The sequence below is a fragment of the Dermacentor andersoni genome, chromosome 1 (genome assembly GCF_023375885.2).
Source record: "Dermacentor andersoni chromosome 1, qqDerAnde1_hic_scaffold, whole genome shotgun sequence".
Classification (NCBI taxonomy): domain Eukaryota; kingdom Metazoa; phylum Arthropoda; class Arachnida; order Ixodida; family Ixodidae; genus Dermacentor; species Dermacentor andersoni.
The window spans coordinates 177,330,897-177,337,793 of NC_092814.1; positions in this window are offsets into that span (position 1 = coordinate 177,330,897).

Here is a 6,897-nt window from a genome sequence, read left to right on the forward strand (position 1 = left end):
ATTAATTTCAATTACCCAATTAAATGTCAGTAACGAAAAAATTACTGGCGGCTACTCCACTGTACTGGAAACAATATGCACTAGCGTATCTTCGAGTAATGCAAGTGCTCTTTTTTAAGTCTTGGTGCATGATAGTTGGGGAACAGTGTATAATTCAGTCTCATTATTTCAGTCTCATGATCTGGATCCGCGGTCACCACTTGCCCTAAGTAGATGTATTCCCTTACCACTCCTAGCAAGGCACTGTAAGTGGTAGGGGAATACATCTACTTAGGGCAAGTAGTGACCGCGGATCCCGATCATGAGACTGAAATAATCTGAAGAATAAGAATGGGATGGGGTGCGTTTGGCAGGCATTGTGAGGTCATGAACAGCAGGTTGCCATTATCCCTCAAGAGAAAACCATATAACAGCTGTGTCTTACCAGTCCTCACGTACGGGGCAGAAACCTGGAGGCTTACGAAAATGGTTCTACTTAAATTGAGGACGACGCAACGAGCTATGGAAAGAAGAATGATGGGTGTAACGTTAAAGGATAAGAAAAAAGCAGATTGGGTGAGGGAATAAACGCGACTTAATGACATCTTAGTTGAAATCAAGAAAAAGAAATGGGCATGGGCGGGACATGTAATGAGGAGGGAAGATAACCGATGGTCATTAAGGGTTACGAACTGGATTTCAAGGGAAGGGAAGCGTAGCAGGGGGCGGCAGAAAGTTAGGTGGGCGGATGAGATTAAGAAGTTTGCAGGGACAAGATGGTCGCAATGCGCACATGACCGGGGTAGTTATAGAAGTATGTGAGAGGCCTTTGCCCTGCAGTGGGCGTAACCAGGTTGACGATGATGATGATGTATAATTGACTAAGCAACCGAAATGAGGCAAAGCCAGATTAACTCGAAATTAGAATCAACTGCAGTCATGCGCAGCAGCGCTTATCCTGGGACACACAGAAAAAAAGAGGGAGAGAGAGAGACAGAGCCGGCAGTTTTTCAGGAAAGGCGAAGCAGTATTAGTGATAGCCAAGTATGCGACAATTACACGAAGGAAGATTACAGCACCTAGAGGACTCAGGTTGTGAATCTGAACTGCCTCCCACTATGAGATGTTTTATGTACTCATATAACGGTGTCACTGCAGCGCTCAATTCTTCGAGGTCATACGAAGTTTGTTAAAGTGCATGTATATATATATATGGGGTCCGGAAAGCTGGTCGGGCCCCTGTCACCCCCCCTCCCCCTGCATATCTAAACTCTCCGCCTATGCAAAGAAGGTTGAACATGTTCTGCGCTTCTTTCCTGCGTGTCCATTTGATGCCATACCTTGTATGCGAAGTAAAGGAGAGGTGTATCTCACAAGCGCACCTGTGAGATACGCCTTATTTCATGTCTCTTTTGCGGTTTACGCGTCTTTGTGACGAATGGTGGGCGTTAATCAAATTTGTACTAGTAAAAGTACCCCCCTCATTTGCATAGAAAGTTACCTTGGGTTGCTCCCCCCCCCCTTATGCACCACATCTGCAGGCTTGGAGTGACGCCTGTTACAGGCAAAAGATGACGAGAGCAGGTGGGGCTATACTAATCCAGGCACAACCAAACTAGGAAGGCCCACTAAGCTTCAACAAGACACTCCCTCACCAGAACAGGAATTTGCCTCCCTGGTGCAGTATTCATCCACTCCCTCCCACATGGTTCACTCAATTACCCAATGGTACTCAGTCCCCAGCAGCTGCGGAGCAACTTACCAATGCGGCGGTCAGACCTGTAACGCATCAGAGGGTGCTAAGAATCTCTGGGCCCGGACAGGCCGCCAATGGAAACTCACCCTATCAACCTTTAATTGCTGAACTCTGTCTAGTGAGGTTAGCTTAGCAGGACTCCTTGAGGAATTATCAGACATTGTTAGGGATATTATCGGCCTTAGTGAGATTAGAAGAACTGGTGAGGTTTATACATGGCTGAATAACGGACATGTCCTCTGCTATAGAGTTCTTCTAGATAAGAAGCAATACGGGGTAGGATTCCTAATCCATAAGGACATAGCTGGCAATATTGACGAAGTCTAAAGTATTAATTAGAGGGAAGCCGTAGTCGTAATCAAGATTAATAAGAGGTATCGATTAAAGGTAGTACAAGCCTACGCTCTAACATCCAGTCACGATGATGAGAAAGTAGATCAGTTTTATGAAGATGTTGAATTAGCGATGAGAAAAGTGCGAACTCAGTGTACTGTAGTAATGGGCGACTTCAATGCAGAAGTGGGGAAAAAGCAATTGGCAACTACGGCGTTAACACTATGAACGCTAGAGGAGAGATGCTGGTAGAATTGGCAGAAACGAATAAGCTTCGAATAATGAACACCTTTTTCGAGAAGCGTAGAAACAGAAAGTGGACCTGGAAAAGATCTAATGGTAAAACAAGAAATGAAATTGATTTCATACTTTCTGCGGATCCCAGCATAGTACACGATGTAGAAGTCATCTACATGTGCAGTAATCAAGTGCAGGGATCACATATTAGTAAGGCTAGGATTCACCCAAATTTGAAGAGAGAAAGAGCAAAATTGGTCAAGAAGAAACAGGTCAACCTTGAGACAATAAGGGTAAAAGCAGACAAAGTCAAGCTGGTACTTGCCAACAAATATGGAGCCTTAGAACAAAGAGATGATGACTACATAGAGCTAATGAATGAAACCGTAACTAGGCTGGTTTCAGAGGCAGCAATTGAAGTGGGAGGCAAGGAACCAAGGCAACCAGTAGGCAAGCTCTCCCAAGTAACAAAGGACGCAATAAAGAAACGACAAAAAATGAAAGTGTCCAACTCAAGAGATATGATAGAATTCGCGGAACTGTCAATACTGATCAACAAGGCGGAAATAAGTGATATTCGAAGCTATAGCAGGAGAAAGACTGAAGAAGCCGCAGAAAATGAACGCAGCCTGAAATCAGTGAGAAAGAAACCTGGCATACGACAAACCAAGATGTATGCACTAAAGTATAAGCAGGGTAATATCATCAGCAATCTCGAAGATATAGTAAAAGCAGCGGAAGAATTCTATGCTGACCTGTACAGTACCCAGAGAAGTCAGGATACCTCACTTAGAAACAGTAATGAACAGGATACAGAAACTCCTCCTATAACTAGCCATGAGGTCAGGAGGGCCCTGCAAGACATGAAACGATGAAGAGCGGCGGGAGAAGACGGAATAACAACCGATTTAATCAAAGATGGAGGAGACATAATGCTTGGAAAACTGGCCGCTCTTTATACGAAGTGTCTATCGACTGCAAGGGTGCCAGAAAACTGGAAAAATGCAGACATTATACTAATCCACAAAAAGGGACACGTTAAAGAATTGAAAAATTATAGGACCATTAACTTGCTCCCAGTATTATATGAAATCTTTACCAAAATAATCTCCAATAGAATAAGGGCAACACTGGATTTTGTCAACCAAGGGAACAGGCTGGATTCAGGAATGGATACTTTACAATGGATCACATCCATGTCATCAATCAGGTTATCCAGAAATCCGCAGAGTAAAATAAGCCTCTCTATATGGCTTACATAGATTACGAAAAGGCATTTGATTCAGTAGAGATACCAGCAGTCATAGAGGCACTACGTAATCAAGGAGTACAGAACGCTTACGTAAATAGCTTGGAAAATATTGCTTCACGCGTGTGGTATTTGTTTGTTTGAACCAGGAGCGTGGGCGCCATCACTCGATAAAAGAGGAGGAAGAGCGAACTGGGCTCGCGCTGTGAATCTAACCGGTAAGCGCTACAACCGTTGTTCTAAATATAACCTGTAAATAGTTGCTCGTCTTACTGACTCGTCCTTCGCGTAACAATATCTACAGAGGTTCTACAGCTACCTTAATTCTACACAAGAAAAGCAGGGAGATACCTATAAAGAAAGGGGTCAGACAGGGAGCCCCAATTTCTCCAATGCTATTCACTGCGTGCTTAGAAGTATTCAAGCTATTAAATTGAGAAGGCTTAGAAGTAAAGATCGACGGCGAATATCTCAGCAACCTTCGGTTTGCCGATGACATTATTATATTCAACAACAATGCAGACGAGTTACAACAAATGATTGAAGACCTTGACAGAGAGAGTCCAAGAGTGGGGTTGAATATAAATATGCAGAAGACAAAGATAATGATAAATAGCCGGGCAAAGCAACAAGAGTTCAGGATCACCAGTCGGCCTCCAGAGACTGTGAAAGAGTACGTTAACCTAGGTCAATTAATCACAGGGAACCCTGATCATGAGAAGGAGATTCACAGAAGAATAAAAATGGGTTGGATCGCATACGGCAGACATTGCCAGCTCCTGGCTGGAACCTTACATTATCATTGAAAAGTAAGGTGTACAATCGGTGCATTTTACAAGTCCTGACATATGGGGCAGAGACTTGGAGACTAACAAAGAAGTTTCAGAACAAGTTAAGGACCACGCAAAGAGCGATGGAACGAAGATTGCTGGGCATAACACTAAGAGACAGAAAGAGAGCGGTTTGGATCAGAGAGCATACGGGTATAGACGATATTCTAATTGACATCACGAGGAAAGAATGGAGCTGGGCTGGTCATTTAATGCGCCGGTTAGATAACCATTGGACCATTGGGGTAAAGAATGAGTACCAAGAAAAGGAAAACGCAATCGAGGACGGCAAAAAACTAGGTGGAGTGATGAAATTAGGAAATTTGCGGGCGTTAGTTGGAATCGGTTGGCTCAGGACAGGGGTAATCGGAGATCGCAGGTAGAGGCCTTCGTCCTGCAGTGGATATAAAACAGGCTGCTGCTGCTGATGATGATGGTGGTGGTGATGGTGCCCCCCCCCCCCCCCTACCCACCCCGAAAAAAATCCTGGGTACGTGCCTGTGTGAGATCCTTGTACTGTTCGCAGCAAATGAGTTCAGAGTAGAAGGAATCACTGAACAAAGTGCCTGTCTGGGCTAGTTGGTGATCCAAATTTAGCGTGAACGACACTGGGACGAGACCTGGACGGAACAAGCCATGGTCTAGCCTTATTTTCTTTCTCGTGTTACTTCTTACTTCTTGCGCTGTTCACGCTCAGTATGAATTAGTTTAGTGATTCTTACTTATTCGATATTGAAAGCCAGCAAAAGGGGGCCGTAATAAAACTCTTCGTACCCAATTGGTATGATCCTTGCCTTTTAATTTCTTTCCAGATTCGACTTTAACGCCGGCTTCTGAGTCCAATGCAGGGCAATAAAGCAACAATGCTGCACAAGTACGTGTACTTATGTGACTTGAACAAGACTAAACCGCAACACACATCGTCGTGTTTGTTTGAGTACCTTGGGATGGTGGGAAATCCTTTAGAAAAAGAAGGAAAAGACAGGTTCACTAACCAGGCTAAGCCCAGTTGGCTATCGTACACTGGGGAAGGGGGAAAAGGGACTGAAATATGATTAGCAGGAGAGAATAAATGTTTCCTGCACGGTTGAAGGGTTCATCGCTGAATCAGTCACACGCGGTCTCATAGGCTGGTGGATCTTAAGAAACGCCAACGCGGCAGCGTTTTTGGTGGTTTTGTGCATCGCAGACGCATGAAGCCACACTCCCATATTCTTCTCTTTGAAACACCTGTCATCGAATAGCCCTAAAACAGTGTGGAGGTGCCTGTAGTCATGGTATGAAGGGTAGTGATACAACAGGTACTCCATGGTTTTTTCAATGCCACATCTTTGATTTATTGATAATACCTCAAAAGTTCACCCGCCGCCGTGGCTAAGCGGGTGTGCTATTGCGTTGCTAAGCAAATCCGTGCCGCGGCTGTCACGTTTCGATGGGGGCGCAACGAAAAAAACGAACAAAATTTCCCACTTTACAGGCTATTGGGTGTTACTTTAGGCTTTTGCGCAGTACTTTGCAATTGTACTTTTAGGTTCTGCCGGTTCAAATCATTTATCATTTGTTTCAGGTCACATTTGGAAGATTCAGACTCCTTGATTTACACCGCTTTAACCACCACTGATGTGATTTTTCTATTGAATCATGTTACGTACGAAAGCTTTAAAAGGAAGCTTTAGGGCTCGGGCCCAACACCGACGCGGCCTATTCGAATACATGTAAAACTCAGAAATGCTCTTCTGAGATAACCCCTGGATCGACTTTGATGAAATGTGTTACATTTCGGAGAAAAAGTTAAATTCTAATGACTGTTGGAAGCGGAATTTAGATTTAGGTCCTGAATTTTGTTAAAAGAATTTTTGAAACTTCGAAAGCTTGAAAAAAAATGGAAGCACGAAGTTTACGAAGTAATAGCTCTCCATCAAGAATAGATATCACGGTTCTGCAAACGGCATTCATTTGATCATTCAAAGCGGACAAATTTGGTATGCCAAATTATGTCTTACGTGAATTAGTTACGTTGTGTACAAGGGTTCTGCAAACGATGTATTTTCGCGTTACTAAATTTTTTTGAGATTAATTTGCAACGTATAAATTTTGTCCGCTTTAGATGTACTATTAGATGCGATTCACATAATTGTGATATCGCTTTTCATTGCTTAGTTACAGAGTTGTAAACTTTATGGCTTGGCTTTCTGAAACTTTGCGATTTTCGCAAATTTTTTGTGAAAAATTAAACTTTGATCACGCCCCGTAATCCTCTACCTACCTTGAAAGAGTTTTCCTTGGCAGCCGTTGTGTTGCTCAATTTTCTCATGCTTGCTCTCCTGCTTGTCTAGGCAATGACTCCATGACGGCTTTACATTCCCTGATTCGAACGTGTTTTTCGTAATCTGTGAAGTTCATATGCCAAGGATCGTTATATTCAGCAGACTCCTCAATGCCCTGATTGATCACAGGGATGGTATGTAATTTTTGAATAACACTTTCTACTCACTTTCTGTTTCGTTGGTCTG